This window comes from Schistocerca nitens, chromosome 7, assembly GCF_023898315.1.
Source record: "Schistocerca nitens isolate TAMUIC-IGC-003100 chromosome 7, iqSchNite1.1, whole genome shotgun sequence".
Classification (NCBI taxonomy): domain Eukaryota; kingdom Metazoa; phylum Arthropoda; class Insecta; order Orthoptera; family Acrididae; genus Schistocerca; species Schistocerca nitens.
In genome coordinates this window covers 383,691,672-383,705,926 of record NC_064620.1, presented here as the reverse complement: position 1 = coordinate 383,705,926, position 14,255 = coordinate 383,691,672, and the positions used below count along the sequence as shown (strand labels likewise).

The following is a 14,255-nucleotide window of genomic DNA, read 5'->3' as shown; positions in this document are numbered from 1 at the left end:
TGCTACACCATGAAGATGACGAGCTACAGACATGAAATTTAACCAACAGGAAGAAGATGCTGTGATATGCAAATGATTAGCTTTTCAGAGCATTCACACAAGGTTGGCACTGGTGGCGACAACTACAACGTGCTGACATGAGGAGTGTTTCCAACCGATTTCTCATACACAAACAGCAGTTGACCGGCGGTGCCTGCGAAACATTGTTGTGATGCCTCGTGTAAGGAGGAGAAATGCGTACCATCACATTTCTGACTCTGATAAAGGTCAGATTGCAACCTATCATGATTGCGGTTTATCGTATCGCGACATTGCTGCTTGTGTTGGTCGAGATCCAATGACTGTTAGCAGAATATGGAATCGGTGGGTTCAGGAGGGCAATAAGGAACGCTGTGCTGGATCCCAATGGCCTCATATCACTAGCTGTCGAGATGACAGGCATCTTATCCACATGGCTGTAACGGATCGTGCAGCCACGTCTCGATCCCTGAGTCAACAGATGGGGACATTTGCAAGACAACAACCATCTGCATGAACAATTAGATGACTTTTGCAGCAGCATGGACTATCAGCTCGGAGACCATGGCTGCGGTTACCCTTGACGTTGCATCACAGACAGGAGCACTTGCGATGGTATACTCAACATCAAACCTGGGTGCACGAATGGCAAAACGTCATTTTTTCAGATGAATCCAGGTTCTGTTTACAGCATCATGATGGTTGCATCCGTGTTTCGCGGCATCACGATGAACGCACTTTGGAAGCATGTCTTTGTCATCGTCATACTGGCATATCATCTGGCATGATGGTATAGAGTGCCATTGCTTACACGTCTCTGTCACCTCTTGTTCGCACTGATGGCACTTTGAACAGTGGACGTTACATTTCAGATGTGTTACGACCCGTGGCTCTACCCTTTGTAATATCCCCACAGAAAATTACCCTCTACCACGCACTAATTAATAATGATTAATCAAATCATCCATATTTATTTACGTTTAAAAAGTATCTGATCAGATTTTCTAGTAAGATATGCGCCGACAGCTCGTCGACGCCAAGGTAGTTTTCTAGTACGTTTATTCTCTGGAACAACAGAGGTAGAGATATGTATGCTCCATGATTATTATAGTTGGGATAGAGAGAGAGAGAGAACGGAACTTTTTCCAAAATCGGATTGTTAAAGAAGTTTTTGGGTACTCTTCTTCGCATTAAAGCGAACAAGGGAAATTTGTGCCGCTAGTGGGAGAGATAAAGAACTGATAAACCTGTAAAAATAAATCTCCTGAGATTTAAAATACCCGGAAACGGAATCTGTACAACAAAAGGATTTAATATAAACCGTTCATCTGAAATCAGGTTTGTGAACATTTTATTACAGAGTGAATGAAGAATGAGTTCTCTGTATGAATCATTGATGATTGTCTGGGCCTGTAATTAATTGGGAAGTTTCAGCTGTGACGAAGAGAACCTGCAATCTATGAGTTTTACAAATCGTCCAAAAAGGCTTCGTCCACATCTGAAATATTAGATCTGTCGTAAATTGAACGGATTGTTCAAACGATCGATTTTCCCAACTGAATGCAGCGCTTAATAATAATAACAAACGTAAAGATCTTTTCTAGCAAAACTGCCGCTGAATATTAAGACGAGGGGCTCTACCAGAGATTCGACGAGGCTGATCTCAAGTAATATATTTTCATTGTACACAGATAAATTATAGAGAGAGAGAGAGAGAGAGTGAATGTAATTCTAGAAATTACTTACAATCCTCCAGTAGTATAATTGTTTGTCTGTCCTTTTACGGATCAGCCAATCATAATCCACGAAGCCCTGACTTTACTGTACTGATTCAGGCGTGAGAGTGAAGGAGCGATAAAGACGACAGTTACACTTCTGTACAGACAAACACTACACCAAGTTAGCGGCAAGCTGCATTCAACACACAAAGACTTTCATCACGATTCAAAACATCATAAAACAATAGTAAAAAAGAGTTTTAATTAGAATGGCCAATCCGTGACAGGACACGTTTTTGGACGTTGTTAAAATAATTTTGTTCTTTGTTTCATGTGAACGACGACGAGACAACCTAACTTGGAAAAAAGAGAAGAAATACTCGCAGCTGAATTAGTGGGGTCTACGAATAAACAGCATGCAGGGCGCAGAAAAATAAGGCCAGATCTATAATTTTTTTTACTAAAGCTTGCTTGTATGCTGGAAGTAGACGTAGATTTGAACATTGACTAATTGTGTTCATACCAGACGTAGTTTGACCTGCCCTAGTTGCATTTAAATATATAAGTAATATATGAAACTGTTATTGTGTGGAGGGAGATATATATAAATCTTGACTGTAGAACATTTATATGGTTTTAACTAGGGCAATGTTTAAGATGAGTCAAGCAGAGCAGAGCAACACGCAACAGCCTTCAGCTGTGAGCACCGACGATAATGAGGTAGTAAGAAGTGTTGTAGAACCGATCGCTACAGATAGCGCAATAGAACGCCCGGTAGACACGGCTGGAGATGTAACAGCAGGGATGCAACATGGATTAGATCCATTAGTAATTATAATGAGACAGATGCAAATGATAACCGAGAGTATGAATAATATGAAAACCGACATTAATGCGAGATTAGCCTCAGTTACTGAAGGGCAAAAACAATTGAATACAAAATTAGCCTCAGTTACTGAAGGGCAGGAAAATTTGCAAACCGACATTAATGCGAGATTAGCCTCAGTTACTGAAGGGCAAAACCAATTGAATACAAAATTAGCCTCAGTTACTGAAGGGCAGGAAAATTTGCAAACCGACATTAATGCGAAGTTAGCCTCAGTTACTGAAGGGCAAAACCATTTGAATACAAAATTAGCTTCAGTCACTGAAGGGCAGGAAAATTTGAAAGCTGAGATTAAGCAGCACTTACAGGCCAGTTTTTCCGAATTAGAGCAGCGGATAGAGGAAAAGACAAAGGAACTAAAAGATCAGGCCGAAGAGACGGAACGAAAATTAACTGCACAAATAGAATTGGTTAAAGCTCAATGTGAGGAATCTACTCAACGTGTACGTGTAGAAATGAAGGAGTATGTGGCCATTAAGATAGATACCGTACGCGAACAGGTGGAAATGGTTCCGCAGTTAGTACAAAAGCAAGATGCCATGTCATGTGCAATTGCGCAACTTCCTGAATTGGCACGTACGCAGACGAATCTAAAGGAAAGTGTGGAACATCTGACAGAACATCAAGACGTTATTGACCACCAGATTAATGTATTAACGGGTAAATTATCCGAAATCACATTAGAAAACAAAAGGCTAATGTGTGAAAACGTTGAGCAAAATGCTAAAGCAGCATTCCAGAGTCTACGCGCCAAACACGAAGAGAATTTGTTTGCGAAAGGACTTGAGGAAGTGCGACAGCAGTTAGGTGATGATCTCGAGCATTGGAAACAAACGATCGAAGAATCGATACGCGTTTCACAACAAGGCTCAGAACAAATGAATACAGGTCGACAGCAGAAGTTGTCAGCGACTATAGACCCAGTTACTGCACATTCGCACACAATACCGACATGTGTAAGTAACTCGAATATCAAATTGCCACGAGCTAGTTGTTCGCGTGATGTCCTAGCGGATGGAGATTACGAAAGCCTTTGTCATGCCGAAGAAAAAATGATAAAGCATCGGCAATTTCAGATTTTTAACACTGACAAAAGGGGGGTCCATCCGATTGTTTTTATTCGAAGTTTTAGAGGAGTGCTACCCAGAAATTGGTCGGAGTGGCAGAAGATCAGTTTCGTTACTGGGTATATACAAGGTTCGGGGGCGATCTGGGCCTCGGACATGACTTCTGTTTGCTCGACGTATGAAGATTTTGAAAAAGCGTTTTTAGCGAAATTCTGGTCAGAAGGAGTACAGGAACGCCTAAGGCAGGAGGTGCTCTACCCCGAGCCTTTCTCTTTTTCGAAAGGAAGCCTTAGGAAATATTTTGAAAAATATATAAATAAAACAAGATATTGGGACAGACCTATGCCTTTGCCAGACATAATAAACATACTTAAGGCAAGATTACCAACTAGCATCCGGAATAAATTAATTTACGGCAACGATAAAGACCTGGAGTCGTTCCTCACGACGTTAGATCATATAGACATTATAGAAGAGAACAGCCAGAAAGCACGTAATAGCAGATTCCAATATAGGGAGATAGAACCTCCGGCTAATGGTAGGCAAGGGAACGCACAGAGATCGATAAATAATGGAGAAACCCCTCAAAATATCAACAATAATACTGGCAATAGTCTTGCGAGGGGCTATCCAAGGAATAACAGGAATGGGAAAAGATACAATCCCGTATGGGGAAACGAAAGGAATTTCAGACCCCAAGCATGGAACAATAACGGTAATAGAAAGTGGAACCAACCGGGGGGAATAAACTCAAATAACCAACATCAGTGGGGACGGACATCTACGAATCAACCGGTGATTACCGAAGTGACGGATGATGTCAACCACCAGGCGAATCAAAATCCAACAAACTAGTAAGGACCCACTCGTGCCCCGGAGGAGCGGTCAACAATAGGTTGAGGGGCAACAGGATATGTGTACCCATGCTGACGTATAATGATGGAAGATTACTGGCAGATGAATTGACCGAAGACTTAGAACCCCAAGATGAGGATAAGGAACAGGTGGCAGTAGCCGAAGTGCAAGTGATTTTGGAGACTGTACCTATAGGGGCAGTTTTAGACACAGCTGCAACCACAAATGTTATTTCAGAGGCTCTATTCAACAAGATCAGAAATATAAGGAGAGTACCAATTTTTCCAGTTCAAAATTGCAAAATAATAGGCGCCGTTGGGGCTCGATCGGCGAATGTAAAAGTGCAGTCACTACTTAGTGTAGAAGTAGGAAATGTAGCAATATTAAGCACATTCCTTGTTGTGAAAAATTTGGTGGTAGACTGCATTATCGGAGTCGACAGCCTACGTCAATACGGATGCAGAATAGATTTTAAAACAGGAAAAATTTGGTTAAATATAAATAAACAAGAAATTGAGTTGGACTTGTTGAAAAAGGAAGGCCTTACCAGAAAATATAATAGTGGGATCAGTGTGCAAGTAATCAGGACTGCACAGAATTCTAAACGGCACGTAAATAATGAGTTCCAAGCCAAAGGAGATTTCGGTCAATTAGTGTATGAGAAGTTAAATGAATCTGACTGCATCACTGAAGATCAGAAGAAGCAGCTCAAAGAATTATTATTAATGTATGAAAACGTGTTTGATGAAAGGCCAGGAGTGATTAAAGGATACATATGCCATCTTTACGTTAAGCCACACGAAACATATTGTCGAACTTTCTATCCTGTTCCCTGGAGGTTAAAGGCTCAAGTTCAAAAAGAAATAGATCGCATGTTGAAATGGGGTTTGATCGAACCCTCCACAACCCCTACTGCTCACCATTGTTGGTCGTGCCAAAAGTATACACGGGATCGAACAAAATAAAAGGGTTATTTCCTCACAATGACTTAAAAAGATATAATGAAGAATAGGAGATAGGGAGGAATGGTGTTCTGAGTGACAGAGATGAACGCTCGTAAAAAATATAACAATAAACTGTGTGTGTGTAGTGTTAAAAACCTTTAAAGTGAAGTAGTTAATCAATGACATAGAATATAGAAATAGTGACTAATTATTACTATTGAGTGTTGTAAAAAGGATAGTGGAGATAGGCTTCACCTGTGGTTTGAGTGAACATAGAACTTTAGCTTTGCTAATGTGATCAAGATGTATAAAGTATCTGACTGACCTGCGAGAAGAATGAAATGTTTCCCGCAAATGACGCTGAATAATAAAAAAAAAAAGGGTTTAAAGTGAATATTCATATATAATCTCATGTGAACGCTTAGATGTATAAACGTGTGGAGGGATGTGTTGTGGTAGTGAATCGTGAGTGACGGTTAACGCCGCAAAGACAATTTCCCGCGCAAAACAGTTGACGTCGGCGCGAGAATTAAAATCGATAGAGACGACACAGATATGCTTTATAAGAGACTCGCACCAAGCACGAGAATAAACTCATTCAGGTTGAACTTTAAAAGGAATAAGTGTCACAATTAGGAGTTAAGAGTTTTTAAAATTATTAATATTTATAGAATTAATAGTTGTTAAATGGTTTGTGTTCGTTTGGGAATTCTGTTTGAAAAATCCAGTTCCATAGATGCGCATGGATGAACGCAGTATGAATCAGAGAGAAAATGAAAGAAGCGAATCCGCATTCCTCAATGCTAATAAATTTTACAATTCAGCACTAAAGCGAAGAAATATATGTGTTTAGAATAAAAAGTTTTGAGGATAGCTAAATTATATGACTTATTAAGGGAATATGGATGATGTCTGGTATAAAATGAACTACACTTTCCATTATTCGATGATTTGAATCCAAAATCTATAGTAAGTTACATGAATCCTTTAAATTACGAAGGACAAATCAGTCATAGAAAATCTGTTAAAGCGTTTGGACTTATAAGTACCAGTGGGGAGGCAAAGTCAAAAGGAGTATTCAAACGAAAGTAAATCGTATGATGCTTTTGGCAACATCATTAATTAAGAGTTAAATTCATTGAAGTACGTCGTAACAAAAAGGATCCATGAAGCCATAAGGATTTTGCTTTCAAAAAGGAGAATCTTGGACGGTGCAACCTAATCAGTTCTCTTACAGGAAGAGTTTCCTTTTTGTTCACTGCTAATTCTTTTGGGAATGAATGTTGCATGTCAATTCGAGTATCCCGGTTCCTTCTACTCTTCCCATTGTGGGCCGCGTAGAAGATCTACTACAAAGGGGGCCGCGTAGAAGACCGACTACAAATGTGGACGTCGGGGACATGCAAGACCCGGGGGAGTTTAGCACCGCAAGATATTGTACTAGGAGCAAGATTGTAAAACGCAAATTCACGTTATTTATTGTAAAAAGTTTTTTGCTAGAGGCACAAACTACCTTTTTCCAAATTGTGAGACAAATTGATCCCTATCTTTTCTTTAAAGACAAATGTCAAAATTAATTTTGTTCTTCTATAGGCTTTCCTATCTCCTATGTATCGTAGGCTGGGGGTCTAAGCTTAAGAGGTTTTCCAAGGTTTCCCTGCTTAAGAAAGTTCCCGAATGGGTAGACCCTGACAACAGTCTATGAAAGATCATCTTCCTTGGTTGTGCACAGCAAACATAACACCGAGATGCACGTAAAAGCAATACAGCCGCGATACCTGTCTCTTCATTTCTTCTGTTTTCCACATTTCTTTTCTTCGTCTGTCTCAAACATAATATTCTTTTTCAGTCGGAGGACTGACAATCATCACTTCCGGGTTATCCACATTAATAGATAGCTCGCGAAGTGTGTTCGGTGAATCAAAATTGAGCTCACAAACTTCGCTCGCTGCGAGGGGCATTGTAATATCCCCACGGAAAATTACCCTCTACCACGCACTAATTAATAATGATTAATCAAATCATCCATATTTATTTACGTTTAAAAAGTATCTGATCAGATTTTCTAGTAAGATATGCGCCGACAGCTCGTCGACACCAAGGTAGTTTTCTAGTACGTTTATTCTCTGGAACAACAGAGGTAGAGATATGTATGCTCCATGATTATTATAGTTGGGATAGAGAGAGAGAGAGAACGGAACTTTTTCCAAAATCGGATTGTTAAAGAAGTTTTTGGGTACTCTTCTTCGCATTAAAGCGAACAAGGGAAATTTGTGCCGCTAGTGGGAGAGATAAAGAACTGATAAACCTGTAAAAATAAATCTCCTGAGATTTAAAATACCCGGAAACGGAATCTGTACAACAAAAGGATTTAATATAAACCGTTCATCTGAAATCAGGTTTGTGAACATTTTATTACAGAGTGAATGAAGAATGAGTTCTCTGTATGAATCATTGATGATTGTCTGGGCCTGTAATTAATTGGGAAGTTTCAGCTGTGACGAAGAAAACCTGCAATCTATGAGTTTTACAAATCGTCCAAAAAGGCTTCGTCCACATCTGAAATATTAGATCTGTCGTAAATTGAACGGATTGTTCAAACGATCGATTTTCCCAACTGAATGCAGCGCTTAATAATAATAACAAACGTAAAGATCTTTTCTAGCAAAACTGCCGCTGAATATTAAGACGAGGGGCTCTACCAGAGATTCGACGAGGCTGATCTCAAGTAATATATTTTCATTGTACACAGATAAATTATAGAGAGAGAGAGAGAGAGAGTGAATGTAATTCTAGAAATTACTTACAATCCTCCAGTAGTATAATTGTTTGTCTGTCCTTTTACGGATCAGCCAATCATAATCCACGAAGCCCTGACTTTACTGTACTGATTCAGGCGTGAGAGTGAAGGAGCGATAAAGACGACAGTTACACTTCTGTACAGACAAACACTACACCAAGTTAGCGGCAAGCTGCATTCAACACACAAAGACTTTCATCACGATTCAAAACATCACAAAACAATAATAAGAAAGAGTTTTAATTAGACCTTCATTCAATCCCTGCGAAACCCTACATTTCAGCAGAATAATACACGACTGCATGTTGCAGGTCCTGTACGGGCCTCTCTGGATACAGAAAATGTTCGACTGCTGCCCTGGCCAGCACATTCTCCAGATCTCTCACCAAGTGAAAACGTCTGGTCAATGGTGGCCGAACAAGTGGCTCGTCACAATACGCCAGTCACTACTCTTGATGAACTGTCGTATTGTGTTGAAGCTCCATGGGCAGATGTACCTGTACACGCCATCCAAGCTCTGTTTGATTCAATGCCCAGGCATAACAAGGCTGTTATTACAGCCAGAGGTGGTTGTTCTCGGTACTGATTTCTCAGGATCTATGCACCCAAATTGTGTGAAAATGTAATCACATGTCAGTTCTAGTATAATATATTTGTCCAATGAATACCCTTTTATCATCTGCATTTCTTCTTGGTGTAGCAATTTTAATGGCCAGTAGTGTATTTTAAGAAAATTCATTAAAATGTCAAGTAGTGTGTATATCCTAACAGAAATAAATAATACAGATAGTAAGATTAAAATGTTATGGGACTTTGTCAAATGGGAGACAGGACAGCCAGTCAGTGTACAAGATTCCACAACAATTAAACTAAATGACAATGTTGTGACTGATAATTCAGAAGTTGCAAGTTCATTTAACAACCACTTTCTAAATGTAGTGGCAAATACAGGATTAAATGATTCAGTTCAAGAAGCAAGAGAGTATATTAAAAATGCCATTCCACAAAACTTTAAGCAACTAGAAATAGTACCAACATCCTTTCACTGAAATTAATACAGTTATAAAAACTCTAAAAAGCAAAAGCTCTTATAAGATTCATGGTATTTCAAACAGAATTCTGAAAAGTTGTTCCGACTTCAACAAGTAATGTCCTTAGTGATATATGCATGAATCACCGACACAAGGAATTTTTTCAGACAAGTTAACATTTGCAACTATTAGGCCACTTCATAAGAAAGGTGACAAGACAGACTTAAACAATTATCATCCAACTTTTTCACTGACATCTTTTTGCAAATTATTGGGTACCCAAGAATAATTGCACTCTTAAGTGGAAAAAATTTATTTAGCATAACAGAGTTTGGATTCCAGAAAGGTTACTTGACTGAGAATGCTAATATATATTTGGTCAACAACCAGTACATGCATTAAATAATAATACATTGGCTGCTGGTATTTTTTTTTAATTTCTCGAAGGCCTTCAATTGTGTAAATCATGATATTCTCTTATAAAAACTCAAGTTTTATGAAATTGGTGGCTTTACACACAGCTGGTTTGAATCAAACTTCACAAACAAAATGCAAAAGATTGTGCTGAATAACTCAAACAATGTCAGAAAGGTAGAAAATTTTAATGACTTGGGATAAAATCACAATGGGAATCCTATTGGATACAATGGATGCAATTATATATGTGAATTATACCCTCAACTTAACATTCAACAAGCAAGACTATTCTAGTGACATAATAAATCCCGTTAGAGAGAAAGCAAAAGAGGAGTTAGTAAATGATGTTTTCCAAAGAATTATTAAGTGGTTCTCTAAAAATGGACCCTCTCTAAATTTTGAAACACACACTATATTCAGATCTGTACAACAAAATGTCATAACAACAACTGATGTAGCACATGAGCAGGTATCATTAAGTAGGGTAGACTGCTCAAAATTTTTGGGTGTACATATTGATCAAAACTTCAACTGGAAGAAGCATATTACTGAGCTTCTCAAACAATTAAGTTCAGCTACTTTTGCTCTTCACATGATTGCTAATCTTGGAAATAAACTTATCAACTTCCTGACACATTTTGCACATTTCCACTCAACAATGTCATACGGAATAATTTTCTGGGTAACTTACCACTTAGAAAGTATTAATTGTACAAAAGCAAGCAATAAGAATATGTGGTATCCATCCATGGACATAATGTAGGCAGCTCTTCAAGGAGCTAGGCATTTTAACTGGACCATCACAATTCATATTTTTTTTTCTAATTAAATTTGTCATAAACAATCCATCATGATTTGAGAAGAACAGTGATGTACATACCTACAACACTAGAGGGAAAAAGACCTTTGCCAGCCATTGTTAAAGCCATCAGTGGCTCAGAGAGGAGCTCAATATGCAGCAATAAAATTTTTTGATCATTTGCCCAATGACATAAAATGTCTGATACATAGAAAAGCAAGATTTAAGTCTAATTTAAAATCATTTCTTCTGGACAACTCCTTCTATTCTACTGACTAATTTCTACTTAAAAACTGGGAGCTAGCATTTTTTTAACAAAAACATCACCTTGTTTTTAAATTTAGTTTTTTAAGTGTACTTGCATGAGTAGGAATAAAATGATAGTGTGTTCATTAATGTTAGCACTAATCATGTATACATATCCTGTAAACTGACTAGTTCCACATCACTTCAAGGAAAGAATCATTCAAAGATCTGTGGAACATGTAGTTACATGTTGCACTAACCTGTCTGCTAATGGTGCCTGAGCCCCATGTTCAACAGTGTTCACTGAGAAACACTTGTGTCTACATCAACATTGTACTCTGTCACCAGATCTGCCACAGATGGCCACTTATCCTGCTTTATTGGCGAGCCTCTGACCACATTCTGCAATCCGGCATGGATGTCCAGCACTTACTCACCTACTTCTGGTTGCACTGTCCTTCAATCATTTACCATGGATGCTCACAACAGTAGCATGCAGAAAGCTGACTTACTTCGCCATTTGAGAGATGCTTATTCTCAAGTGCTGGACCGTAACAATCTGCCCTTTTTCAAAGTTATTTATATGAGTAGATCTAACCATGTTCAGCCCTTATCATCACTAGAATGATTCCACTTTTTCAATTCTCCACTTGCAAACTTTCCTTAATGTGTCATGTGCCCATGTCACCAGCCAACAGTCTTACACTGGGCAGTGGTTCTAATGTTTTGGCTCATCAGTATAAGTTATCCTGCACTGCCAACTGTAGGACAGGGAAACAGGTAGTCTCGCCAAAGATAGTTCTTGGCCAGGTACCATAATATAATGTGTATACGTGGACAAGAAAACAAAAATTTTCATATTTTTCCCAGGTTACCCAGTTAAAAATACACTTTCTCCCAGGTGAAAGTACACTTCTTCCCATGCCAAAGTACATTTTTTCATGTTAAATGACAAAATATTTTCTCTTGGAGCTGCTTCCCGGCACTTTAGGAAGCAAAACCCAGCAAGAAACAAACAAGATTTGTTATGCACAGCAACATGTACACTGCGTACTTTCTTTTCAAGAAAGTATAAATACAAATGCCAGCAAGTACAGCACAGTTACTCCCAAAGCACTGAAACTGAGATGGTGCTGCACGATGTGCTTTTGTCAACCAATCATACCTAACATCACACAACCTCATCAGTCAATGACAGTGGACATTCAGAGCATTGAACACAATGACGTAGCAAGCCAATAGTAACATCACTGTTAAGTAGCACAAACGCACAAAAGGAAAAGTTAATGGTTGAAATTAATACACATACAGTACAACTACAAGAAAAGCTAGGTTTTCATGTATAGTATAGGTCCTTTGTAGCCTAAGTGGCTGGTCGTCAAAGTGTCAGGTTTTGAATGAGAGGCAAGTGCTCCATGATTTTAAGAAATTCATCATACGTTCTCAAATGTAAGATAATTCATCTTGCGTAAAAGGAAAATTACTTTGAAAGTAATACTTCTCAAACCACAATTCGGAATATTTTCCTGTGACATGTTAGAAATGAAAACAGTTGTAATGAAGTACATCATCCTAAAGCCTTTGACATATTTTGCTGTTGGCAGACGCTTATGTATGCACTGCGTTTTGTTGCTGTAAATGAAGCATTTTCATTGCAACTTGGTGTTATTCTCTCATTTATGTTTTATTGCTGCAGTATTATTCTGCAGTAGTGGGCTAAAGTAAAATTCTTCATTAGAGCTTCAATTCTTATCAATCAAAATGATAAAAATTTAACTGAAAACTAAAACAATGAGGAATTCCTGGAATTCTAAAAAATTCCCAGGTTTTTCCTGGATTTTTCATGGACGTAAAAGATGAAGAGCCCCTTTATGAGAAGTCTGGTTCCAGTAGGATGGTGCTACATCATACACACAAATGCTTAAATGGCACTACGGTATATTGATAATTTTCACTTATGGACCGTCTGACAGCAACTGAATAAAACACAATTTTAGTGCCATACGCGTTTCGCCTTTATTTTCTGCAAGGCATCATCAGTGGCCTGGAATATGTACATATGTTAGCTATTTTATTTACATTTTTGTCACTGTGCCTATAGGTTATAAACAGTTCTGTGTGGTTGGTATTTCCTATTGAGTAGTAATGTTTTGAAGTGTACTTACAGGTTGCGTAGACAGTTTCTTACATATTACGCTCCTGTTGCATTTTTGGTGTTGTTCTTCTTCCTATGAGCTCCAATTTGCTGTTTTTTCCGCATTCCACAGCACTATGCACTGAGCGCTTGTTTTAATGCAATGTTTTGGTTTCTGTTGCCGACTGTCAAATGTTTTTGCCAAAGATCGAATATTACTGCCAAACTTATGAGTGTAACTATTGAAGTATCTGTGGTCTGTTCGTGTATGCATTTGTGTGTGTGTGTGTGTGTGTGTGTGTGTGTTGTTGTGTATGTGTGTGTGTGAGTGTTTTTTGGTGTCGTATTAATTTAATTTAATTTTATTGTATTTATTTATTTATTTTTGTTTTTGTCCTATGTATGTGTGTGTGCGTGTATTGGTGTAATATATATTTTTTGTGCTGTGTGTGTGTCTGTCTGTATTTTGGTGTTATGTAATTTCTTTTTATTTTTTATTTATTTATTTATTTATTTATTTTTTTTTTTTGAGGGGGCTGTATGTGTGTGTGTGTGTGTGTGTGTGTGTGTGTATTTTGGTGATATATATATATATATACATATATATATATATATTATGTTATCATTTCCTTTATTAAGTGTAGTATGGAGCCTGTGTTGATGTGCGTTTGTTCATTTATCACATGTTTGTTTTCTGCTATGGCTTTCTGGATGTGGAAGTTTTCTTGCATTTGTATAAGATGTTTGTCATGGTTGCTTATTCTCATTATTTTCATTTCTTGTTCCATGTTTGTAGGATGATGGTTGTAGTGTTTTAAATGCTCTGCAAATGTGGAATGGTTTGTTTCATACTTCCAACATCTGATATGTTCTTTGTATCTTGTTTCAAAATTCCTGCATGTCATGCCTATGTATACTGCATCACAACTTTGACATTCAAGTTTATATATTCCTGATTGTTGGAATTTGTCCCTCTTGGTAGTTGGCTGGCTTAGGTGTGATTGAAGGGTTTGCCCAGGCTTATATGCTATTTTGAAGCCCTGTCTCTTCAGGATGTTTGCAACTCTGTGTGTTAGTTTATGTGTGTAGGTCATGGTGTACCATCTGGTTCTTTTCTGTGTGGTGTTGTCATTGTGTGTGTTTGTTGAGTGTGTTTGTAAGTTTTCAGCTTGTGAATTCTTTTGTATTGTGGAAATGTTGTGTTTGTTTTTTATTTGTGTTTTTATTTTTTGATTGAGCCTGTGTACCACATGTGTGTCATATCCGTTGTTCCTAGCTATTTGTATGATCGTGTTCATTTCTTGTTCATAGTTTCTCTTGCTGAGTGGGATTCTGTTTAA

The 14,255-nt window shown here is 38.1% G+C and overlaps 1 protein-coding gene across 1 annotated transcript in view; it reads right to left on the bottom strand.

The window, feature by feature from the left end:
* Window positions 1-14,255, bottom strand: part of LOC126194768 (protein turtle-like) — a 914,596-nt gene that overhangs the window by 141,954 nt on the left and 758,387 nt on the right. The gene's annotated exons all lie outside the window — the stretch shown is intronic.